This window comes from Danio rerio, chromosome 14 (genome assembly GCF_052040795.2).
Source record: "Danio rerio strain M-AB ecotype USA chromosome 14, GRCz13ab, whole genome shotgun sequence".
Taxonomy (NCBI): domain Eukaryota; kingdom Metazoa; phylum Chordata; class Actinopteri; order Cypriniformes; family Danionidae; genus Danio; species Danio rerio.
In genome coordinates, this window is record NC_141034.1 from 33008155 (window position 1) to 33035473 (window position 27319).

At 36.4% G+C, this 27319-nt stretch overlaps 1 protein-coding gene across 2 annotated transcripts in view; it reads left to right on the top strand.

The window, feature by feature from the left end:
• The window catches only part of tenm2a (teneurin transmembrane protein 2a), a 1216147-nt gene that overhangs the window by 301870 nt on the left and 886958 nt on the right, over nt 1–27319 (top strand). Inside the window, exon 1 of one of the 2 annotated variants that reach the window (XM_087281560.1) lies at nt 7751–7955. The exons of the other annotated variant lie outside the window; for it this stretch is intronic. The gene's annotated coding sequence lies outside the window, so the exon portion shown is untranslated. Of the gene's footprint in view, nt 1–7750; nt 7956–27319 lie in introns of those variants that run through there. 2 annotated transcript variants of the gene reach the window in all.

Sequence of the window (27319 nt, forward strand, 5' to 3'; positions counted from 1 at the left end):
GAGAAGAAGAAAAAATATTTTGTGTAGTTTGTGTTCTAATAAAAATTATGTAAAATAGTACTAATACTAATACTATTACTACTACTACTACTAATAATAATAATAATAATTATTATTATTATTATTATTATTATTGTCATATTGTGTCATTAAATAATGAATAATGCTTTTTAAATTGAATTCAGAATTTTTTATATTATTTTATATTTAGTTTTTTTATTTTATTGTAACTTAATGTATTTTTTTTACTTTAATGTTATTCAATTTAATTTTATTCTATTGTAATTATTGATTGTATTTATTTATTTTTTATTTTTTTTGTTTAATTTAAATTAATTTAATTTAATTTGTCCCTCTTTATATTAAGTGGCTTAACTTGGATCAAAATAAATACAATGTACATACTTTGTTCACAAAGGTTTGGTAGTATGGTTAAGTGTAAGGTTGGGTTAAGGTGTAAGGGATGGTCAACAGTGTAATTAAAGATGAAATTACATGCAGGTATTAAATCAATCATAAGTACAACAGTGTTTTCCACACATAGCCTGCATCTGAAACCGCATACTTCCATACTGTATAGTACGCTAATATCAGTATGTGAGCCGAGCAGTATGACCGAACTCATAGATTTCGAAAATCAGTATGAGAGAAGTACCCGGATGACTTACTATTTCCAGCGAGATTCTGAAGTGCGCATCCCATGCACGCTGCGCTATCCCATGGTGCCCTGCGAGAGAATTCATGAATGGGAGCAGTAGGCTGTTTCGGATGCAGCCATAGATTTTGCTTGGGTGGGCTGCCCAAGTATATTTAGTGACACTATTTTATTTTTTTACTATTATTATCATTCTTTCACACTTTTTTGTAACCGCCAAATATAAACAAACATCCGCAAACGATTAAGTAGTGCATAATCTTCTCCTTTAAACATTTCAGCTTTCTAAGCTTTATTTTTTGTGCACAGCCGTATATTTTATAAATTTGATTATGTCATTATATTGCATATTTTATACATCTAAAATTCTTTGGCAATACTGTACAAAATGTCAAGCCAATAAAGCAACCTGAACTAGGGTGCCCGTGGGTCAGTGGGTGGACATGACTCCTGAATTGCATAAAAGAGAAATAGTGGATTTAAAAAAAAAATTATTTTAACAGTCATTTTTAAAGTTTAACCTATTGAAAACAAAAATTGTAAAACAGATAGTATTAAAAATAGTGTTAAAAATAAAATTATGTTTTGTTGACATGTAGTGAACCATTTATGTGCTACGGGTAAAAGGTGTGTTTCAGTCCGGCCACAACCGCAAGTATATCAAATCTGTGGGAATCACTGTACAATGTAAAAACATGTATTTACACAATAAGTACATTGGAAAAAATGATCATTTCAACAAATTAAATATTTATTTATTAATTTAATTTTTTTGTTTTATAAACACAGCCCAACAGCTCAGCTATATAAAGGCGCTGGCTTGTCTCCAAATTATTAAATATGCATGCTTATTTTTTATGTTAACATAGGGTCATATTTATTAAATGAGTAATTTTAATGCACAACCTCTCTTTTGAGGTGATGAATCAATCACTTGCACAGAAAAAAAAGTTTCTCATAACAAAATGTTTATCTCATATTACCCTTTGTGTTTTGCAGCATTTGTAATTAATTTATTTTTTTAGACATTATTCATTGCAGCGCTTTATAACTCTGCCTTTCTAATTAGCAAGTTTGGCTAATGCTTTACCTTTTCACATTTCTTCATACTGAGAGTAAATGTAATGAGAATGGTTGGCTACACTTCATTATATGCATTTATTTTTTAATATCCCTAAAAATCCGCTGCTTTTTTTTGAAGCTTGAAATGATAAATTAATATGTGCAAATGCATTTAAAGCTTTAGCACAATTAAATGTTCTCTCTAAGGATTTTCCAGTGCTTTGATTAATGTTCCTGTTCATTTTCTTTGTATGTATCTCCCATCATGCTTTCCTCTTTTCTACAGAGGGATAAATTAGTGTTGCACCGAACTGCACGTGTAAATGTGAAATGTTCATATGCATTATGTATGATTCCAGTGTTGCAGTTTTTTTTTTCTCAACAATGCCTTGCTCCTTAAGTATTTCTCAAGGTTCATAATATACCGAATGTTTGCCTAATGAAATGTGCATGTTAATGGATTAAAGTGGAAGCATGCTGAAAAAACACATGACTAACAAAAGCTCTTATTTACATACCGAAAATGCTCACAAATGTACTAAGTAAAACTGTGTGATTCATCATGCTTTTGTTTTTTCATTTTAAACATTTTATATTGTTAAAAAAAGCTCATGAAATTACACGTTTTAAAAAAAACATTTTAACTCTACCCCCTCTCTTTCTCCCCAAAGCATACAAATTCAGTTAAACATGTAAATATATTGTGGAAAGGTGGAAAGGAAAGAAAGGTTCTTGAGGGAGGCATTACATAGGTAAGGTTATGAAGGGTAAGGAGACTGGAGCTATATAAGAGGGTTGGACATAATGTGGTAAGATGGGTAAAAGGAAGGCTCCTGTCTAAAAGGGAGGAGAGGTAGTTGAAAGTAGAGTGTAGAAGGGAGGATTCTGGGTAACTCCTGCGGGAGTTGGAGCTCGAAGGGACCTCTGTGGGGGCCAGAGTTTAGGGGTGGGGTCTAAATGAGAGAAGAGAGATAGTTGGAATTAGAGTGTAGAAGAGAGCACTCTGGGTAACTCCTGCGGGAGTTGGAGTTTAAAGGGAGTTGGGTTTGGGGGGCTTGGGGGTTGGTTAAAGCCCATTGGGCTTCCTTGGGGTGGTATTTACTGAGGCAAATGTAGGATTTGAAAGCTTCAGAGGACCAGCGACTGAGGGTCTGGAACTGATAGAGGGAGAGCCCATTAGAGGCTGCTCTGGGGAAAAGCCTGAGAGGCGGAGGACTTCTTTAAGGTATTTTTAAAACCAGAAACGAGATACTGGACGGTTAGCGTCATCAGTAAAAAGCAGGGCTAGAGGGTTAGCCTCCTGGAATCTTCCTAGATTTAGGTAGGCTAGGAGGGTTTGGAAAGGGCAGGTGGGGGAAGGTATGGTGAAAATAAGATAAAAGTGTCCTTTATGGCATTGATCTGTTTTGCTTTGTTTGATAAGGAAAGAAATGGTTTCCTTGTCTTGCAAAGCTAGAACTGAGATAGTGGGGTGGAGTAAAGGGTTAAACTTGGATGTAACTGTTAATTCAGAGCATCTGAGGAAACCAAAGAAAGCTAGGTTGAACATAGCATCTAAGGTCCGGGCTGTGTGGGAAGAAATGTAACCTTTACGTAGGGTGTGGATGCATGAGGTAAGGATTTTGTGTGTAATGGGTTGTCTAGAATTGGGGGTGGTGGGATAGGTTTTTTGAATGCCTCAGATAAGGAGAGAGGTTTGCAAATTCATGATAGTATCGGAAGGGGACCCGTGAATTAATTTATGAAAGAATTGGATCCCACTGAGATAGCTACTAGCTTGTAAGTGTTTTGCAGTGTGAAGGTGTGATATAAAGGAAATGTTGGAGAGAAGGGAAAAATCAGGGAAATGTAGTTGATGGAGGTTGTGGATTTGTTTGAATGAATTCCATGCTGTGAGGTATGAATTGAGGGTTCTGTGAGCTACTGCTTGTAGAATAAGAGATAAGGAAGTTTGATGGAGTTTATTAAGGGGGTGGTTTATGGCAATTTCGTTTCTAAATAGGGAGGGACAGGCATTGGGTGAGGGTCCGCCTCCAGGGCCAGTTGCCAGAATTTCTGAAAAGAGAAACAAGAGAGAGAGAGAGTCAGCAATTTGGTTTTTGCAACCAGGTACATGTTCAGCAATCATGATAAATTATTTTTCAGCAGATATCCAAAAAGGCGTCTTAGGAATGGCATAAGTGATTGGGAGTGGGAACGCCCTTTATTAATGCAGTGCACGGTAGCTTCGTTGTCGCAGTGAACGAGAATGCTAGATGTGGACCATTTGTCCCCCCACGAGATGGCTGCTGCGACTATTGGGTAGAGTTCGAAGAGGGCTGAAGAACATTGGTCTTTTGGGATAGAAATCAGTTGGAGTGGCCATGTTGAGGCAAACCAGTGTCTTTCATAGAAACCACCGTAACCGATTGATGGGGCAGCGTCTGTGTATAAGTTAATGTCAATAGGGGATGCTATCAAGTCGCTTTAGAAAAAGGAACAGCTGTTCTATTGCTTGAGGAAAGAGATCCACAAGCTGAGTTCATCGTGACTGGGTTTAGAAAGAAGAATTATTTCTTCTAAACCTTGAACTGTGGTGGATAGTTGAAGGAGGTGGTTAATAAAAAGATGGCCTTGTGGGATGATGCGAATGGCAAACTTTAAATGGCTGAGAATAGATAGGAGTACTCGTTTTGAGCAAGTCTGTTTTTCTAGGAAAAGTTGGGATAGAGAAATGATTTGGTTGAATTTCTCCTTAGGAAGGGATGCTTGGAATTTATGTGAGTCTAGGTTAATGCCGAGAAATTTGATTGAAGTACTGGGTCCAGAAGTTTTTTCTTCTGTGAGAAGAACTCCAAGATCGGCGAAAACCTGTTGGGTGATCGCTAGGTGTTTGGCTGGAGGAGATGGCAGGCGAGAAATAATTAAAAAAATCGTCTAGAAGGTGAATGAGGTATAGGATTCCGTAATTATTAGACAGAATCCAGCGTAAAGCTTCTGACATCATGTAAATTTTTTGGGGGCTGTTTTTGCATCTAAAGTTAGTCGGATTGCAAAAAAGAATTGATTATGTCAATGTATGCCAAAAAGGTGCCAGAAATCTGGGTGGATTGGCATGATTTTAAAGGCGGAGGAAATGTCTACTTTGGCTAGCCAGGTGTTACGACCAGCTATTTTTATGAGAGAGATAGCTTGATCGGTGTCATGGTAGTTAAGCGAATATTCGTTTAATGTGATAGTGCTGTTAATGCTAGGAACAGAGGAATTGTGCGGGGACGGAAAGTGAACTATAAGGCTTTTTTTTTTGCCGGAAAATTTTGTTAAGTAGCGACGCCAATGGGGCTAATGTGTGAGACATTGAAGGGAGAGACTGTGAATGGTCCAATCATAAAGTTATTGTCGATTTCTTTTTTAATAAGATAATCAACAGTTTCAGGTTCAGAGGTAGCGGACTGCAGGTTAGGACAAAATAGATTAAGTGAAGGGAGGGCTGAAATGCCTAGGTGGAATTTGTGGGTTAGACTCCTAGAAATGCATGTGGGTAGAAGTCGGCAGGAGAGGATCAGCTGTGCTTCCCTGAGGTGGTATTGCTCTCCTGGGCCCGTAACCCTAATTCGAATAAAATTGATCGGGATTTAGTAATCTTGTTTTTGTGATCCGTGATCACGTAATCCAGCTTACTTTTTGAGCCAGTTTTTCAAAACAACATCAGATTGGACCAATCTGATCCGGATAGGAACTTTTTAAGATCACTAAATCTGGATTACCAGTGCTCAAACAGGATAGGAAATCACAATGTAAAACTATAGATGTGTAAAGAGCGACACGTAGAAAGACCAGCGTGGGGAAAAATATAATTAAATGCTTATTTGAAATGAAGACACACATTTAAAAAAAAAAAAAAGAAGAAAAGAAAAACTAAAAACAAGAAAAACCCCACCCCATCCTTTAGCAGTCCGCTAATCTGAGACCAACAACACAAACACATTACATTGAGGATATTTATAACAAGTTTTAAATATAGATGTATTGAATAACAAAACAAAAAAAAAGACTTAATGTCAAAAACTCCACAATAATTTCAGACTTCCTCATCTCATGTTGAGAGACCAGCTTGTCTGAGCGTAGCCTTTAGGAGGCGGATCTCAAGTCTGGCCTTGGTTTGCTGCAGTATGGTCAGAGTCAGTTGTTCCTCTGCAGAGGAAGCTGTGCTTCTGCCCTTTCAGTCTCTTTTTGCAATTGTTGAAAGTGATTTAAAAAATCAGTCATTGCAATTCTTTGCTTTTTTTTGGTTATTCTGTAATCATTGCATGCATCATTAATAAATATTCTATATATATATATATATATATATATATATATATATATATATATATATATATATATATATATATATATATATATATATATATATATATATATATATATATATATATCCATTGTGATGAAAATATATATCAATTAGTGACAGAATAAAATTTATTGTTTTTGGTCAATTTTGACAGCTGTTTGGGGGATTATCTTGAGGCCAAACTCTTTCTACTTTGCTACCTAATCACTGTGGCTTGACAGATGAACAAATACAATTAAAACCTTAAGTATAAATAGGATATATTGTAAGATGCAAATATAGTATTATTTGATTAATTTTTTTAAGTTTTCATTACATTTTAGGCATCAAATCCATGCTGAATCCACCCTACAAAAGAGCTCTGAAAAACCTGAACTTAAGGTTTGATCCAGATCAAAACCAAGATTGGATTACGTGATCTAATCCGATTATGTAATCCATTTTTTCTTTTGAAAAACCCATTTTCAAGATTTGATCTAATCCCTTATCCAAAATCCTAGTGGATTACTTCTGAAAAACCGGGCCCTGTGGTGTAAGAATGCTAAGAGGGTTTGGAATGGGTGCGCGGGGGAGGGGATATCAAACTGTATATATAGTGTCCTTTGCAAAACTGATCTATTTTGCTTTGCTTAATAAAGAAATATAGCATTTCTTCATTCTGCAAAGTTAGATCAGATATGGTGAGGTGATTGTAGGATTGAAATATAATGTTAGTTCAGAATATCTCAAGAACTAAAAAGGCACATGTAAATTTGGCATCAACAGTGTGGGCTATGCGAGCGAAAATGTATACTTTATGTAGAGTGTGATTGTATTTGGAATGTATATAGAATGTAATGGGTTGGATAAGGGTCAAATTCTGCAGCCGAATTTCATGGTGTCTGAAATAAGAAAAGGGGAGAGAATCAGATTTTTTTTACAACATGGTACATGTACAGCAGACATAATAAATTGTTTTAGCTGATATCCATGCAAGGCTTCTTAACGGCGTGGGCAACTGTGAATGGAAGCGCCATTTGTTAATGCATGGTCCGATAGCTTTGTTGTCGCAATGTGCAAGGATAGTAGAGGTGGGCATTCGTCCCCCCACAGTATGGTAGATGTATGGAGAGCTGAGGATATGGGGTGTGGCTTGTCTGCTGGTCCTGGAAGTATTTATTGAAGATCAATTTGTCAAATGTCCTCCTTCTATAGCAGCCAAGCAGGAAGTTTGTTTCTTTGCTGTTTTTACATCTAACTGACTTGCTATTATAAGCTTACATATGACACTTTGTATATCAACACATGAGTCACTGGCGTATTACAATTAGACTTCTGTGCTCGATGTGTATAATGTTTTTTTCAATAGTTGGGTAATATTCACTGGTTGGGTAATAATCTTTTCTGAAGTTAAATGGCTATCGGATGTAACTTTTTTATTTTATTTGTTTATTATTATTATTTTTTTTAAATAAAAATACATCGACTGCCAACATCAAACTATGTACTATTTAAGACTTAAAAAGCAATGTCACCATTTAGTAAAACTGTGAATGAAATGTTAGTATTTGGCTTTACTTTAATCCATGAATAACATTTTGTTGCAATCTTAACTTAACTAGATTCACAAGCATGTCTGGGCCAATTCATTCATAAGGTCTTTGCAACAGAGTCAAGAGAGAGGGCGGGACCATCTCCAGTTTTTTTTTTTTTTTTTTTTTGAGCTCATTGGATGGTGACACTTTTCCTTACAGCTATTGGCTTAAAGGAGTGTCAATCAGGCCGTGCAAAAGGTGCAAAAGCCCGGCGGCCATTTTGTTGATCAAAAATCACCTTTGTTTATGACTGGAGCTGCTGCTCTGGTGAACACATTCCAACAAACAAGCTGTTAAATGATATGGATCTGTGGACAGGCAGGAGGTTTGAGAGGCAAGTATCATGGTTAATATCATTGTTCACACTAGTCTCGTTATTCAAAAGATTTATAAATGTTTAGTCTAAATGTTTGTTGTAGTTATTTTGCAAAGCTTCCCTTTAAAGCATGTATGCTATGTATGTTACCGCATGTGCACTGCTAGGAGAACGTGAGGGTTCAGTTTCATTGCAATAGCTTTGGAGTTCTGGCTGTTTTCTTGCTGGAGAAAAGGGTTGAAGACACAGCAGATGTGTTGTGGAGGTACTTTAAAGTGGAAGGTAGTGATGTTATTGGAGTTGTTTTGAAGTAGTAGTAATAGTAGTTGTTGTAGCTGCTTTGGTTGTCCATGCTGGCTTAGAGTTGGTTTTTCAATGGCACTAACTACAGTGAAGCTGTTTCTTCCAAACGAAGATAAAATGGACTGAAAGCTGTGGTTATTTATAGTAGCTTAGGGCTCATATGATTGGAAGATAGTGATTAGCTAATATGTGACCGGCCTTTATAAATCATAAGCACGTGCTCCTCTCGAAATTAGTTTATGAACAAACCTCACTTAGTCTAAACAGTGCCTTATACTGTAGGTAATTCTTTTTAGTGCAATGTAGTGTGTCAAATCTTTCAGCTAGTGATTAATAGCTATGTTTCCATCCATCTATGTTTATGTGCATTTTAGATATGCGCATAAAAAACGCTTGATGGAAACGCCAAGATGCGCATACATTTTGAAAATGTGCATAAAAAAGTATGCAGATGGCATAGTAGGAAAACTTTGTATTTGATAAGATTTTTTTTTTTATCGTACAAATTCCAGTATTCGCATTAAAAAGGTCATGTGATTTTGTTATAAAAGATCATGGGCCTGTTTCAGAAAGGAGGTTAACTGAAAACTCAGAGTATTTTAACCCTGAAATGAGAGAAACTCTGGGTTTTCCGTTTCAAAATGGCAGGTTTGTTAAACTCGAGAAAGCAGGGAAAGTCAAGCCTGTTTCTGAAAGAAAGGTAACTTTAAGTCAGAGTCAGTTACTGTGGTAACTTACTCTGTGAATCTAACCTGGTCAGAAGCAGGTTTTATTCTCTAAACTCTGAGTTTCTGTCGGTCTCCTCCCCTTTTTTAAAGATGAAGTGGTATTTCTCGCCTAAGTCTTACGTTTCCACCCACTTATTTTAATGCTCATTTTGGACGTGCATAAAAACGATTGATAGAAACGTCATGATGCACATAACTTTTTAAAATATGCATAAAAAACGCGCATAACTGAGTAGGATAAACTTTTATTCGATAGAAAATGTGCGCATAAACTACGATGGAAACACTTTTACTGAACAAATTACAATATGTACATTAAAAAAAAGATCATGATCATATGATAATGAAAATGTGTGTAAATGGACAAACCAGCAGGCCTAGCACACTGTAACATGTCTTAAATATTGTTTTAGTCATTCTAAAATGCCTAACTGTTTCAGTATTAGTGTATATTATTAATTGCCTCCGAATGTCTGGTGCGTGTCAAGAGTCTCCGCGTCTCATGGCTTCAGACGCCCCCACGTGTTCATTGTGTTTCAGCATTGTCTTCTGACATCGAGGCGCAAGTACATTAATTAGGCTAAATAAAGAATTAATTGACGCAGCTTCTTCTACCACAGTAAATTCTGCTTTTACTGTTGATATTTGGTGCCAGTTTAATCAGGAAGTGACGATTTTTTTCTCTTTGACTCGTTGGATGGAATTTTATTCGCATCTTTTATGCAATATTCCAGTTTTGCACATACATTTATGTAATATATTTGGATGGAAACATAGCTATTGCCTACATTTTAGTCACACACAGAATAACTGTACTAGAATGGCTTATCCTTTTTTAATAAATAATTAAATTAAATTCACCTTCGACATGCACTGTAACTAGATTAATGGGATTATTATTCTTTCTAAAAAATATTTTTAGTACTGCTTAACTTCTAAATGTTATATTAACCTCTATCACTTGATCAATAAAAAAGGCAGACACACAAGTGCACTGTTAAATCATTTAAAACTAATAAATGTATAAAAAAGTTTAGAAAAAAAATATAAACGTCACAAATTACATTACTTATTTTATTATACTTAAATATTTAAATACTTAAAAAGTGAAATTAGGCATTAACTTGAGCAGCTGTTTTCCCACGCTAACTGTCTCTTCACTGATGGTTGCTTCTTTTCAAATATATACACTCATATTTGCTATAACTTTGCATGAGAACATCAAGTTCAGCTGGAGAAAGAAATGGTGATCTCTTTTATAAGATATTGCCATAGTCACTCGTAATGTCTGCGCTCCATTGATAATGCCTTTTTAAAGTCACGGTGTGCGCGCTTAACTCTGAGTTGGTCTACTCGAAGTTGATTGACCCAACTCAGATCAGCTGTTCTGAAACCGAAAACTCTGAGTTTTTAATCTCTCAGTAAATCAACTCAGAGTTCAAGTTTAAACTCTGAGTTGTTTGAACCTCCTTACTGAAACAGGCCCCATGTGATGATAAAAATGTGTGCGAATAAACAAACAAGCAGGCTGAGCAGATTGTAAAACATCTGGGGCCTGTTTCAGAAAGGAGGTTAAGTGAAAACTCAGAGTATTTTAACCCTGAAATGAGAGAAACTCTGGGTTTTCCGTTTCAAAACGGCAGGTTTGTTAAACTTGAGAAAGCAGGGTAAGTCAAGCCTGTTTCTGAAAGAGAGGTAACTTTAACTCAGAGTCAGTTACTGTGGTAACTTACTCTGTGAATCTAACCTGGTCAGAAGCAGGTTTTATTCTCTAAACTCAGAGTTTCTGTCAGTCTCCTCCCCTTTTTTAAAGATGAAGCGGTATTTCTCGCCTTAGCCTTACGTTTCCACCCACCTATTTTAATGCTCATTTTGGATACGTGCATAAAAACGATTGATGGAAACGTCATGATGCACATAACTTTTTAAAATATGCATAAAAACGCGCATAACTGAGTAGGATAAACTTTTATTCGATAGAAAATGTGCGCATAAACTACGATGGAAACACTTTTACTGAACAAATTACAGTATGTACATTAAAAAAAAGATCATGATCATATGATAATGAATGTGTGTAAATGAACAAACCAGCAGGCTGAGCACACTGTAACACGTCTTAAATGTTGTTTTAGTCATTCTAAAATGCCTTAACTGTTTCAGTATTATTGTATATTATTAATAACCTCCGAACGTCTGGTGCGTGTCAAGAGTCTCCGCGTCTCATGGCTTCAGACGCCCCCACGTGTTCATTGTGTTTCAGCGTTGTCTTCTGACATCGAGGCGCAAGTACATTAATTAGGCTAAATAAAGAATTAATTGACGCAGCTTCTTCTACCGCAGTAAATTCTGTTTTTACTGTTGATATTTGGTGCCAGTTTAATCAGAAAGTGACGATTTTTTTTCTCTTTGACTCGTTGGATGGAGTTTTATTCGCATCTTTTATGCAATATTCCAGTTTTGCACATACATTTATGTAATATATTTGGATGGAAACATAGCTATTGCCTACATTTTAGTCACACACAGAAGAACTGTACGAGAATGGCTTATCCTTTTTTAATAAATAATTAAATTAAATTCACCTTCGACATGCACTGTAACTAGATTAATGGGATTATTATTCTTTCTAAAATTTAATCTAATTTTTATTACTGCTTACCTTCTAAATGTTATATTAACCTCTATCACTTGATCAATAAAAAAGGCAGACACACAAGTGCACTGTTAAATCATTTAAAACTAATAAATGTATAAAAAAAAAAGTTTAGAAAAAATATATAAACGTCACAAATTACATTACTTATTTTATTATACTTAAATATTTAAATACTTAAAAAGTGAAATTAGGCATTAACTTGAGCAGCTGTTTTCCCACGCTAACTGTCTCTTCTTCACTGATGGTTGCTTCTTTTCAAACATATACGCTCATATTTGCTATAACTTTGCATGAGAACATCAAGTTCAGCTGGAGAAAGAAATGCTGATCTCTTTTATAAGATATTGCCATAGTCACTCGTAATGTCTGCGCTCCATTGATAATGCCTTTTTAAAGTCACGGTGTGCGCGCTTAACTCTGAGTTGGTCTACTCGAAGTTGATTGACCCAACTCAGATCAGCTGTTCTGAAACCGAAAACTTAGAGTTTTTAATCTCTCGGTAAATCAACTCAGAGTTCAAGTTTAAACTCTGAGTTGTTTGAACCTCCTTACTGAAACAGGCCCCTGGGCCCTGTTTCAGAAAGGAGGTTAAGTGAAAACTCAGAGTATTTTAACCCTGAAATGAGAGAAACTCTGGGTTTTCCGTTTCAAAATTGCAGGTTGTGTAAACTCGAGAAAGCGGGGTAAGTCAAGCCTGTTTCTAAAAGAAAGGTAACTTTAACTCAGAGTCAGTTACTGTGGTAACTTACTCTGTGAACCTAACCTGGCCAGGAGCAAGTTTTATTCTCTAAACTCAGAGTTTCTGTCGTTCTCCTTCCCTTTTTTAAAGACAAAGCGGTATTTCTCGCCGTAGCCTTACGTTTCCACCCACCTATTTTAATGTTCATTTTGGATATGTGCATACAAACGATTGATAGAAACGTCATGATGCACATAACTTTTTAAAATATGCATAAAAAACACGCGTATAACTGAGTAGGATAAACTTTTATTCAATAGAAAATGTGCGCATAAACTACGATGGAAACACTTTTACTGAACAAATAACAGTATGTACATTAAAAAAAGGTCATGATCATATGATGATGAAAATGTCTGTGAATAAACAAACCAGCAGGCTGAGCACACTGTAACACGTCTTAAATATTGTTTTAGCCATTCTAAAATGCCTTAACTGTTTCAGTATTAGTGTATATTATACCTCCGAGCGTCTGGAGTGTGTTAAGAGTCTCCGTGTCACATGGCTTCAAAGGCCCCCACGTGTTCATTGTTTCAGGATTGTCTTCCGACATGGAGGCGCAAGTACATTAATTAAATAAAGAAATAATTGACGCAGTTTCTTCTACCTCAGTAAATTCTGTTTTACTGTTGATATTTGGTGCCAGTTTAGTCAGGAAGTGACAATTTTTTTTTCTTTTTGACTCGTTGGATGGAATCTCTGCTTTATTCGCATCATTTATGCAATATTCCAGTTTTGCACATAAATTTATGTAATATATTTGGATGGAAACATAGATATTGTCTACATTTAGGCACACACAGAACAGTACGAGAATGGCTTGTTCTTTTTTAATAAATAATTAAATTAATTCACTGACCTTGACCGAAATGCACTGTTACTAGATTAATGGGATTATTATTCTTACTAAAAATTATTTTTAGTACTGCTTACCTTTTAAATGTTATATAAACCTCTATCACTTGGTCAGTAAAAAGGCAGACACACAAGTGCACTGTTAAATCAATTAAAACTGATAAATGTGTATAAAAGTTTAGAAAAAGTTCTAAACGTCACACATTACATAGCTTATTTTATTATACTTAAATATTTAAATACTTAAAAAGTAAAAATACGCATTAACTTGAGCAGCTGTTTTCCTACGCTGTCTCTGTTTCACTGATGGTTGCTTCTTTTCAAATATATATACTCATATTTGCTATTACTTTGCATGAGCACATCAAGGTCAGCTGGAGAAAGAAATGGTGATCTCTTTTATAAGATATTGCCATAGTTATATCTCGTTATATCTGCGCTCCATTGATAATGCCTTTTTATAGTCACGGTTTGCGCGCTTAACTCTGAGTTGGTCTACTCAAAGCTGATTGACCCAACTCAGATCAGCTGTTCTGAAACCTAAAACTCAGAGTTTTTAATCTCTCTGTAAATCAACTCGGAGTTCAAGTTTAAACTCTGAGTTGCTTGAACCTCCTTACTGAAACAGGCCCCTGAACTGTTGTTTTGGTCATTCTAAAACGCTTTAACTGTTTCAGTATTAGTGTTACTATATTATTAATGCCCTTCAGAATCAAGACCGTCTGTGCTCCGCATCTCATGCCTTCATTGCGTGTCAGGATTGCCTTCATTTATTAAATGAAGAAAAGATTCACTCAGCTTCTCCTACCACAGCAATTTATATATATATATATATATATATATATATATATATATATATATATATATATATATATATATATATATATATTAGTTTTTACTGTTGATATTTGATGTCAGATAATAAGGAAGGGATAATGCTGTTTGCTTTGACTTGTTGGATGGAAATGCTGCTTTATTTGCACGTCTTTTATGTAAAAATCCAGTTTTGCGCATAAAGTTAATTAGCATTTTTGGATGGAAACAAAGCTAATGTATGGACTTTCTATGTTGGTCAAGTAGAGTGCTATCAAACCTCTTGCCGTAACAAGACATATGCCAATCATTTTAGTTTGATAACCTGGTAATGACAGACTTATAGGAAATAAACTCAAAGTGCATATTTCAGGGTTAACTGGAATTGGTTTTGAAATATTTGAGGAAATTTGTGTTATTAAGTTTTGCCATTCCCATTAATATTATTATTAACTAATTGACTCTATGATGATTTACATGCATTATTGTTTCGATAAACGATATTATATCGAATAACGATAAAATTTATGTTAATAACAGTGATAAGAACTGGACTTTTTTTTTTTTACTCTATATTGATCTAAGAGTCAATCACACAGCAAAATATGCAACATTAGGAATCTAAAAGTGTGTTGATATTAGAGATGTACTAAATTTTCAGCCACCCAAAATTTATTTTATGAAAATATGTTATGCCATTTAATGGACCCTCTATTTTTTGTGACTTTAGTCATTGTACTCTTTTAAAGGGCCATGACACCCCCCACTTTCGGTTAAGTCTACTTCAGAATTTTTTCAAAAGATGCATGATTAATGGACGTGGAGCTCCGCGAGCATCGGGCAGGAGTGGGCGTAGCCAGCAGGGGAGAACATAAGCGAACAACTGTTGTTGTCAGTTAGCTCACAAAATGAGACACAAACCATGAGGAGACGCATGAGTTTACAGTTTACAAAGTTAAAATGCAAAGAAATGAACAGTGATTTAATGCCCTGCTACATTTGTTATTCGTAATTTCATATACACATAACCACAATTTATATCATTATAAAAATAAGTGTGTTCATGTAAACCCTAAAAATGAGGACTTCTCCCTCTATCCCCGTATCCAGCAGACTCAGTGCAGCAGGTCTCCTGCCCTGTCTATTTTAACCATTAGCCCTGCTAGTAATCTGGAGGATTTAGGCAAACACAGCAGCACAGTGATGTTTCTGAATGTGAACGAACTCCTGATAAAAGTCAACGTCCGCCATTCTCTAATTCTCGTGCTGCTCTCCCGACAAAAATGCAAGCAGCACACATAGCTTTGCTGTATGATCGGCCCTGACAAGATCGCAGGGGAAAACATGCAACAAAGCCCATGGATCATGGAAACAAACGCATATGAGCCTTCATGAACGGCTAAAAACTGTGCGCTTGGGTCAAGCTCGTGCTTGACTCTGGCAGGTCTGGCAGGTCTCATGAATAATTAAGCAGCCGGCTCTTCTCATAGGATAAGAAAACTCCGCTATGAATAATAATGAGAAACCGACGCGTCATCATTGCACTTGCAGTACTGCACTACGTCGCCGATTTTGATCCCGCCCCAAAAATCATTTTAAACCCCACAATTACAGCTGACAGGTGCTAACATTGTCTTAACTGATGCTAAACACACACACATCTGTTAATATAAAAAAAAAAGTTCTCCAGTGTGTCCTGAACCTTTAAATCTAGAAGCATTGACAAGTTATATCAAAAATATATTTCAGTATTGTCATGGTTCTGCCACTCTGGTCTTGTTAATTCTTGTTTTAGTGGCAGAGTCCAGACACTAGTCATGCCTTGTGTTGTGCTCGACTTGAGTTCTTTCAGGTCGAGCACTGCTTTTGTCATTGTGTGTGTGTCTCTGTATAAGTGCCATTTGTGAGTGCGCTTGGTTCCCGCTTGATGCAGGAGCGTGAGGCCTGGGCGAGTTTGCGATTGCGCGCTCTCGTCCTGGTGTTTGTTTGTCTGCAGTATATGGTGTTTCATTCCCAGCGTCTCAGTCTAGTTGGTTTCGATTTTGTTCGGTGCTGGGATGAAACATGCACGCTGCCTGTGTGAGTGCACGGTGAGTGTTTTCATTCATTGTGTACTCGTGTCTCGCGTTCAGTCTTCTGTTGGTGTTGTGTTAACCACGTGGTGCATGTTTACCTGTATTGCGTGCTTGTGTTGTCATTTAAACACTCCCTGCACTTGATTCCTCGCTCCTTTTCCCCAACCCTTGACCGTGAAAGTTATTATTTAATATAAAATTAATTATCGAGGTTGCATTTTTGCCATATCGCCCAGCCCTACTTGGTTGGCAGATTAAAATGTATGTATATAAATAGATTTTAATTTATCATGATAATTGTTTGAGCATCAACTACATGCCACAAAACCTTATTTTACTTTACAATAAAAAAGATTTATTGAAGCATTAACGTGACTATATTACCCACAGATATACTGGCAGAATGTCAAGTCAGTGGTCTTAACCTGTGTCCACCATCTGTCCGTCATGTCCCATAAACAGAAGCAGTGACTTCCTCTATCGCTCCTGTAGCACAAGCAATACCTCATAGTGCTGAAAAATATGATCCCCTCTAAGTGTGTCAGATGCTCAAGTGAGAGGGCCTTTGCTGTTTTGTGCATTGACCTGGCATTTATCATTGCCGTAGCAGTGCTATTATGGCCCTGGATAACGCTGACCAGGCCTCTTTTGTCTATTAGCTAAAGTGTTGTGGCTGCTGGGGAGCTGAAGGGGGTCTTAAAGTGTCTACTAAGTGCAGGACGCGCTCATGCATCACTGAAGTGCTCCCCAATGCAGCCTTGTTCATTCGTCGGGCCCTTTTTTCTTCACCGCAGCCTCTCATATGTCCTGTTGGGATGCTTTTTAGCACAGTTGTGTGATTGGATTTCTTTATAACCTTGTTTTAGCTTCAGTAGCACTGGAAAATATTTGGGCAACTTTTCTGTTGTCGCTTTTGGATGGAAACCTTGGTTGTGCAAATTTGCTACTTTTCAGAGAATGTAAATATACCCTGGACTTGCCATTAGACATATAAAATCATATGTTTTTTGATCAGTTAATAATAGAAAGTCCATCTTAGGAAGTTAGTATACTGCATTGCAAAATCTGGTAGATTAATTAATTAATTAATTAATTTTTTTATATGCATGTATGTATGTTAGAAAAAAAACTTAGAAAAAAATAAATGATCTTGCTGTTATTCACAAGAATATTTGTAATTGTTTGGCAGAATAAAATTTATTAAAATATTTATTCATTGGTTAATTGTGTGGTTTTCCCAGAGATGGGTTGCAGCTGAAAGGGTGTCCGCTGCGTAAAACATATGCTGGATAAGTTGGCGGTTCATTCCGCTGTGGCAACCCCAGATTAAAAAAGGGACTAAGCCGAAAAGAAAATGAATAAATGAATTATTGTGTGGTTGTCTGTTTTTCTGATTGATTAATTGATTGATTGTCTGGTTTATTGATGGATGGATGGATGGATGGATGGATGGATGGATGGATGGAAGGATGGATGGATGGATGGATAGATTATTTGTCTGTTTTTTGATTGATGGATTGATGGATGATGGATGGATTGGTTATCTGGTTTATTGACTGATAGATCAATGGATGGATATATTTTCTGGTTTATTGATGGATGGATCATTTAATGGATTATCTGGTCTATTGATTGATGGATGCATTGATTGTCTAGTTTATTGATTGATGGATGGATAAATTGTCTGTTTTTTATTAATGGGTAGATGAATGGATGGATTGAATGTCTGGTTTATTGATTGATGGATCAATGGATGGATTGCCTGGTTTATTGATTGATGGATGGATTGAATGTCTGGTTTATTGCCAGTTGGATGGATGGATGGTTTGATGGATTAAATGCCTGGTTAATTGATTGATAGATGGATTAATGGATGGATTGTCTGGGTTATTGATTGATGAATAGATGGATGGTTAGATTGTCTGGTTTATTGATTGATGGATTGTCTGGTTTATTGATTAGATTGATGGATGTATGTATATGGATTGCCTGTTTTTTGATTGATGGATCGATGGATGATGGATGGATTGCTTATCTGGTGGATGGATGGATGGAGGAATTTATGCATTGTCTGGTTTATTGTTTGATGGATGGATGGATGGATGGATGGATGGATTATCTGGTTTATCGATTGATGGATGGATTGATTGTCTGGTTTATTGATTGATGGATGGATGGATTGTCTGGTATTTTGATTGATGGGTAGATGGATGGATGGATTGAATGTCTGGTTTATTGCTTGATGGATGGATTGTCTGGTTTATTGATTGGATAGATGAATTGATTGATTGATTGATTGATTGATTGATTGATTGATTGATTGATTGATTGATTGATTGATTGATTGATTGATTGATTGATTGGATGGATGGATCGATGGATCGATGGATGGATAGATAGTTGGATTGATTGTCTGGTTTATTGATTGGTGTATGGATTGATGGATAGTTGGATTGATGGTCTGGTTTATTGATTGGTATATGTATTGATTCTCTGATTGATTGATTGATTCATTAATTCATTTATTAATTAATTGATGGATAGATTAATTGTCTGTTTATTGGTTGATGGATAAATTGATTGTCTGGTTTGTTGATTGATTGGATGGATGGATGGATGGATGGATGGATGCATGGATGGATGGATGGATGTATGGATGGATAGGGGGATGAATGGATGGTTGAGTTGATTGTCTGGTTTATTTATTGGTGTATGGATGGATGGATTGATTGTCTGGTTTATTGATAAAATGATGGATTGATTTTCTGTTTTTTTGATTGATTAATGGATTGATGGATAGGTGGATGGTTGGATTGATTGTCTGGTTTATTGATTGATGGATTAATAGATTGATTGTCTGGTTTATTGATTGATGGATGGATTAATTGTCTGGGTTATTGACTGATGGATGTATTGATTAACTGGTTTAATGATTAATTGATTGATGGATTCATTGCTTGACTGGTTTATTGATTGATTAAGGGTTGATTTTCTGGTTTGATGGATGGATGGATTGATTGTTTGTTTTATTGAATAATGGATGAATGGATTGATTGTCTTGTTTATGGATTGAGGGAGTGATCGCACACACTGAACACAATGCAAAAATAGTAACATATTATTAACTGCAAGACCCGTCCTTTTCCCCACACAGAAAAGTGCATGCCATTCAGCATGTAAGCATTAAACTATATATTAAGCTGTTACTAGTGTAGTAGCAAGTTACTACTATAATTGATTTATGAAGAAAGCAAGACTATAATTACAAGTTTTCAGCACAACAGCTCCAAACTACAATATATAACAAAATGACTAAATAACTAATATGTGTATAATTATTTCAGACATATAATGCACAAATGCACCGTTTAAGCTAAATTATTCACAAAACGAAAGCTTGCAACAAAAAACTGGTGAAAAGTAAGAGCATGAATGAGTCAGGAATGAGTCAGTGTTGTATTGAATTGTATTACAGTATATTATCTAAGCTAATGAAATTACCACATTTAAGAGCGATTTTAATTTCTAAATACTTTTTTACTGCATGTGTAAATTTCCTTTTAAACTCTCTTGTATTATGAGCTAGTATCATGTCGAACTGTTTCCTCAAGGACAAGCCATGCTTTTCATCCAACTTTTAATTACCTCCATTCAGTTTCTGACCGGACCTTTCATAAAAAATAAGAAAGCGAAAAGCTTCACTTTCAGGTGACATTCCCCTTTCATATGTTTCCCATTTGCTTTCATTTAATGAACGCCACAAGGACACAGAGGCCATTACCGCGTGCCATACTGAGTGCTCCAGAGCAAGGTGTTTTTCTTTGTGTGAAATTGCCTAAGATTTCCATAATCTTTGGGAGGTGAAGTGACTTGTAAAATGAGGATTGATGTGTCCATTTGTGGCAAAGCGGTCTGGGCTGTCGGAGAGGTGCATCTGCCTTCCTTGCCTTCTATACAATGCAACACAGATTCAGACAGATTTCAGAATTGCAGGACTTGTACGCTCCGCTTAAGGTGTAAAATCAAAACTTTCTTCATCAATTTCTCTTGTAACTGACAGCAAGGTTATGCCCTTGAGGGCTTTCTTTAGTTTGTGATGAAGAGAAAATCAAGTTTTATACACACAGAGTAGAAAAAACAAGCTACACTGATACTTTTCAGTCCGGCGGATTATCACAAATGGCTGTTGCCAGACGCTATTCGCCATTGTTTGTTCAGATGTGCAGCTTTGCAGATGTTTTGTTGAGTAAGTCACAAACATGGAAGCAGACAGAAAGAGGTATTGGAAAAAAAGCAGCCCGACATTATGAAAAGCTTTGGACCACCCTGTGAGACTCCATTTATCTTCAGGTGTGACTGGGAGAAAAGACATTTGTTATCTAGAACACTAGAATTAAACATGAGCACGAAATGAAAGAGCAGTATAATTTTAGAAGATATCTTTCAACCTGTAATTTTTGCTACCTTCAAAGCCCTCTCCATCTTGCTTCCCCAGAGTCTGGTTCTTTAAGACAGTTTTAAAGCTCCGTCTCCTGGACTCACAGGCTTGATTTGACTGAATTGTATTTATTCATATTTGGAGGGCTTGTTTATAGTGCATTGTGCAGGAAAGAGACCCCTCCCCTTTTATGTGTGCGTTCCATTAATCTAGAGAGAAAATTAATAAAATTACTAACAGAGCGACCACTTTATAAACACTCAGATTATATGTCATTTTTGAGCAAAGACATGGGGTATCATTTGGAAATAAGGATGTTATAAATTACATTAAGAATAGTAAAAGAGAATATTTGTTTTAAATATTAGTTTTAAAATGTTCTCATGTTATTATTTGTTTTTAGGAAGACAACGTTTTAGGGCACACCATGCCCAAACATTTTAATGTTTTAACGTAATGATTTCTTTAACTGTTTATGTTCATTTAAGACATGATGTCTGTGATAAAAATACTCACCAGAATGAGTATTTTGATGTTATTTGGCATATTGAAGAGATGTTGTCTGAGAGACACAGGGCCGCTTTCATGTATAGTTAAGGATATTTATTTTGGTCTAGGTCATGAAATGTCTGGGATGTTTGTTATTAATTAAAATTATAACTTCTATTCATCTAATGAAGAACCTGTGTGCTTGAAATGTTGCACGCTGATTTTAAGTAAATATATGTGATACTTTTGGAGCTTTTGGTGTTGCCTTTTCATATATACTGTATTACATGGTTATTGTTTGGCTAAGCACCCAGTTTAGATTGATGTGCATGCTTTTGTTAGCTTATTTTTTTTTACTTTCCATTTATCAAACTGTAATTTTTGTATCTTCAAACATGTTTTTTTTTCTTTGTTTTTTTAATTGTGCCTATATTAAATGGCATAAATGGTCACTCACCGAATTGAAAATATAGCTAAGTATATATTTGTTTCCTAAGCTAATAACTGTTAATTGTTTCATTTTACCTTTAGAACCAGTATTTAGTAAAGTAACTTCACTTTTAGATTCAAGTTAAATAATCATTACTTAATGTATCAATCAATGTTATATTACCGTTATTGTCACAATCCTGGGCAAATCGCTGAAGAACTATCACTGAACTGGACTACAAATACTAACATGCACCTCACACAAACCAGTTTCTGATTTCCTCTGATTGCTTAAAAATGATGAACTGATTACCAGGACTATATATAGAGCTCTCATTCTCACACACATTGCTGAGTGTTGATGTTGTTTACCTGTATCTTTACAAAGTGTTCTCCTTGTTTAGTCTTTTTGTATTTATGTTTTTTTTACCACCTGTATTGACCTTTTTGCCCGTTTTTGAGTATGGTTCTGGATTTCCTGTATGTTCCTGTTTGCCCTTGTTTTGATTGTTGTCTGCCTGTTAAAAAGCTGCATGTGGAACTTCACCCATGTTGTCTCATGTTGACCCTTAGATGACAGTAATAATCTAAACGAAAGCCTTGAATTAAATAAGGCAATTCATTCTGACTTAGTCATTCTTTGTTTTGCACGTTAACAAACATTACACATTTTTTTGTGTCCTAAACAGATCTTATGTGACAACACACAATTAAAGACTCACTATCCTTTTTCTCTATCATTATAGGATCATTATAGGTCATGGAAATTCAGCTTTTTAGTGAGTGAAAGTCAGGAAATAGTCAGGTAATGTAATGGGTTTGAAAAAGTAAGATTTCTATTGCAATGTGGTGCACTGAAAGAAGCAGATGATTGGTATTTAAATACATCATGGTAATTTACATATTATGCAAAAATAAAAAACAATTTTGTCAGACATGGGCAGGCTAATGTATGCAGTGTCAGATTGAGGTGTGTGAACCAATGCCGGGGTTACATTGGACAGCATTTTGTTTCCGTCAAAGTGACAGCCTGGCTGATTGATGATTCAAATCATGTCATTCGCCATTGCCTTTGGTCCTCACCCGTGACCTAGGTAGCTCAGGTAAAGGCTAGTGTGACTGTAATTCATTATCTCATTATTACGCAGCTGTCAAAATTAAAACGTGCATGTAGGAGGAGCGTCATGAGCCTCGGTTCAGTAGGGGAATAGACAATCACTGCAGCCTTGTGTGATGTTTATTTTATCGGCTCTGCACAGATGGTCCTCGTTTCTCCTTCTGGTTGGGTCTTGAGAGCAGATAAGACTAGTAATAATGCCAGGTAGGAGAAGCACAGGCCGCGGAGGGGAGCGAATGTACAGTACATACACACATTCTATCATAGTTGTCTGTCCACACTGTTGTTTTAGTTCATACATTGTGTTTACTTTAAACCCCTGTGGTTTTTTGTTTGTTCACAGGCCCATTGAGGAATAGCAATATGGTAAATATCATGCATTGCTTGCTGCTTCTTATTACGCAAAGATGAAAAGCAAATGCGGACGCATTGGGGGCTTTTGGAATGGAAATCAATGTTACGATGGAATTTTTAGACAAGACGTGATATTGGGAATATCTTATTACTTTTATGTGCCACCAAAAGCCCCATTCTGCAAGAAATGTAATTGAACCTCTGTCTAAAGTCTGTTTTTTAGTGATAAAGGTGGGCTGTAAAAAATGTGTACGCAGCTAAAACAAGACATTGTGATATTGAGTTGCGTTGAAAGGTTAAACGGTGACAAGAGCAACACGGATTTGCACTTTCTGATTGAAGAAAACAGTTACACATTGTTTACGCCCGTGACCTGCAGCTTCACCGCAATCTATCATTGATAATAGTTTATATTGGCAAACGCATAAGATGCTGATGCCGAGGGAAAACAATGCTTCAAACAGCTTGCCAAGCTAATTGCCATGTCTAATAAAATGGCTTTTGTAAGTCACATCAAAAGAGCATCTTTCATCTTTTTATTGCAACATCTATAAATCTGCACTGTCCCTTCTTTTGTCCTCAGGACTGAAGTGATCAAGGTGATGTCTGGCATATGGGTTAGTGCCAGGAAGGAGGCTGCCAGATGTTTTGGTACTTCAGGCAAACAGCCAATGAGGGATAGCCTCGGTCTGGGGGTTTTGGGCTTATTCACTCTATTTCCTTAGGCTTAGTCCCTAATTTTTAAGAATGAACCGCCAACTATTCTGGCATATGTTTTACACTGCGGGTGCCCTTCCAGCTGCAACCCAGTACTGTGAAACACCCATACACTAAGACCAATTTAGTTTTACCCAATTTACTTTGCGCATGTCTTTGGACTGTGGGGGAAAAAGGAGCACCTAGAAGAAACCCATGCAAACACAGGCAAAACATGCAAACTCCACACTGAAATGCCAACTGGCCCAGCCAGAACTGAAATCAGTGGACTTTTTGCTGTGAGCCGACAGTGCTAATTACTGACCCATTGTGTAAGTTAAGAAGTAAAATTAAAAGAATACAGCAATTCACCTTAAAAGTGAAAACACCATTTATGTTCTATCAAGTGGTCCCAGTTCATTTTTCCTGTTTATATTGTAAAAATAAGATATTTGTGGAATGTTGGTAACTGGTGGCCATTAAATTCCTCAAAAGGGAAACTTTATGGCTGTGCCTGAAAGCTCAGGAAAGCACCATTGGTGTCTGAATCCAAATTAAATCAAAAAGAAGAGAAAAACATAATATTGCGCTCTGTTGGACGTAGCACAGTGCTCATTCAGTAAAGGCGAAGCTAAACAGGTATGTTTTCAGTCTCGATTTGAATGTGCCTAATGTTGGAGCACATCTGATCATTTCTGGATGCTGATTCCAGCAGCGAGGGGCGTAGTAGCTGAAAGCTGATTCACCCTGCTTTGACTGAACTCTTGGAATTTCTAGTTTATATGATCCTAAAGATCTGAATGATCTGTAAGGTTTGTATTCAGTGAGCCTATCCGTAATGTATTGAGGTCCTAGGCCATTCAATGTTTTATAGACAAGTCTATTCTGAATGTAACTTGGAGCCAGTGTAAAGACCTGAGGACAGGTGTGATGTGCACAGATTTTCTGGTTCTGGTCAGATTTCTGGCCGCAGCGTTCTGAATGAGCTGTCTTGACTATCTTTTTGGGAAGACCTGTGAGGAGTCGAATACAGTAATCCACCCTGCTGCTGATAAAAGCATGAACATGTTTTTCTAAGTCTTCACTGAAAACTGCTAGTAATGTATTAAACACATATTGCTGTAATTATCATAATGCTGTCTTGGAAGTCTGTCTGAAATCAGTTTTACATAAATGACAACATGCGCAAATGCTGCCTTTAGAGTCACTGCCTGTTGGGGGAGCAAGGCAACAAATCAGCTGCCCAAGCTTTCAGACACAGTCTATGTAAGCCAATGGATATTATTCAAAATATCTTTGATGAAATATACTCAAAGAGATAAGGACCAAGTGGAGGATGAGTAAATGATCTTTGGATGAACTATCATTTTAAAGTAAATCAAGGGATTAAATGCCTTTGTATTTACTTGTTATCTCTCATCTCTGCATAAAACTATATACAGCGATCAAAGTATTATTAGTATTATCGTCACCTTTGATTTTGATTAATTCAGATAAAAATATTCTTACATATTTTCTCTGCTTATTAATTTGACATAGGGGATTTTAAATTAGTTACATAATATAGAGTTTTTCATTAATTACAATAGGTTATTCATTAGTTTTTTTTTTTCTAAAAATACAAGATGAGTGGGCATAACTCATCCATGCTCTATTAACCAAATTATATTACACGATGTGTCACTTATAAAGACACCTACATATTCATATGTATAATAATACTGATTTGTTATATTATAAATTGCTTTTCCTGGCATCCACCATGCAGTGTTTGGCATGAATGTGATAAACATGATGGATGGTAGCCAGTGGGCAATTTAGAGGGCAGATTCCCCTACATTTCTTGGTATTTTTAAATGTCTCATGACATTACAATTTACTTTTTAAATATTGGTAAGAGTATTGCTAGTTATAAGGATGTTTATATATTTGTAAGCTAGTGAAATGAGTTGAGTTGACTTTATTGATACCCATAGGTAGATTCTTTTTGCAGCAAAGCTTGCCATTTGATACAAACAATTAAATCACACATATACAGTTGTATTCAGAATTATTAGCCCCCCTTTGGATTTGTTTTTCTTTTATAAATATTTCCCAAACCATGTTTAACCGAGCAAGGGAATTTTCACGGTATGTCTAATAATATTTTTTTCTTCTGGAGAAAGTCTTATTTGTTTTATTTATTTATTTTTTCTATGATAAAAATATGACACCAAAAACATTTTTTTAAATATTTTAATAATTTATAGATTTTTTCTTTTTCCTTTACATTTTTATAAATACAGATGCATCGATTTTATTTACGCACAAAATATTTATGACAGCAATTTTATTCCATACTGGCAGAGCTGTGATAAAAACACAATGCTTAAGGCAATTTTTTTAAAAAGGGGAAGAATTTCAAGCTTCAGTTGAGGTTACATCAAATATTGAATAAAAATGCAAGTTTCACGGGACCTTTCATTTGCACTTCATGGGACCTTTAACGATCACAGAGAGTTAGAGCCTTGCTTTAACGCATCAACTGAAGGACGGTGCTCACTGACAGTGTAGTGTCTCGGTCACTATAGTGGGGCACCAAGACTCACACAGACCACAGGGTGAGCAGCCCCATGTCTTCTCTTAGGCCGTACTCACACTAGGTACAGTTGCCTCGAACCGGGCCTAAAGCACACTTGTCCCCCTCCCGTCTCCCCCGATGGCCCGCGCTCACACCACAAACGGGCTTCGACACGCTTACGTCATCGCTGCTGCGCTGTTCAGTGAGAAGCGCTCTCTCAATCAGCAGCACAGTGGAGATTTCTCTAGTTATATCGTTTCAGTCGTTTGATATGCCATCAAATATTTCGCCAAACAGTCCTTAGGGATGCGGGGACACGCCGAACAGATCCGCCAGTTTTGGCGCTCATAAACAATCATAAAGCTCTCGTGCTGCAGGAATGAGGAGGTCTGCTGAAGGCGCGCAGCTGTCATGCAGTGAGGATTTTGCATCTTTATTAAACTATGGCAGTTTGCGTTCACTGAACAGTAAGAATGATTAATAAATCCATATGAAACACACCTCTTCCAACCGGGCCAGGGCCGGCCAAGTGAACCGTGCTTGAGCCCGATTCAGCGCACTCACACTTCTCAAATGATCCGGGAAACGAGCCTGGGCACGGTACGGATGGCATAGTGTGAGTAGGCCCTAACACCACCATGCACATACTGAACAGGCTCAACCTTGCTTAGCTTCAGTGGGCAGTGATCATGCAAAAACTGCAAAGAGCTAGCTGCCAACATAAACATGTATTACACACATACTAATAAATCTGAGTCAGGATAAATCAATTATGAATATGAATGCAGTTTTGAAAGGTTAAAGACATAGGAGCTTACATTATGTGAATAACTGTCTTGACAATAATTTGCAATATCTGAAAATCAGTGCTGTACACATCTTAACCTATGAAGAGAGGCTCTAAATGCATGATTACTTTACACTTGATTACAATGAGGACTTCACCCTCATCATATTCCTTACCTGTTTGAATCTTTTAAATACATAACCTTTTAGAAATCACCATACAAACACACCCTTTCAGAGGCAGATATGATAATCAAGGCAGGATAATATTTCCATAAAGCCACGTTAGGCAGCATACACACATCCAGATACACACAGTAATTATCATGTCAATGGGATTG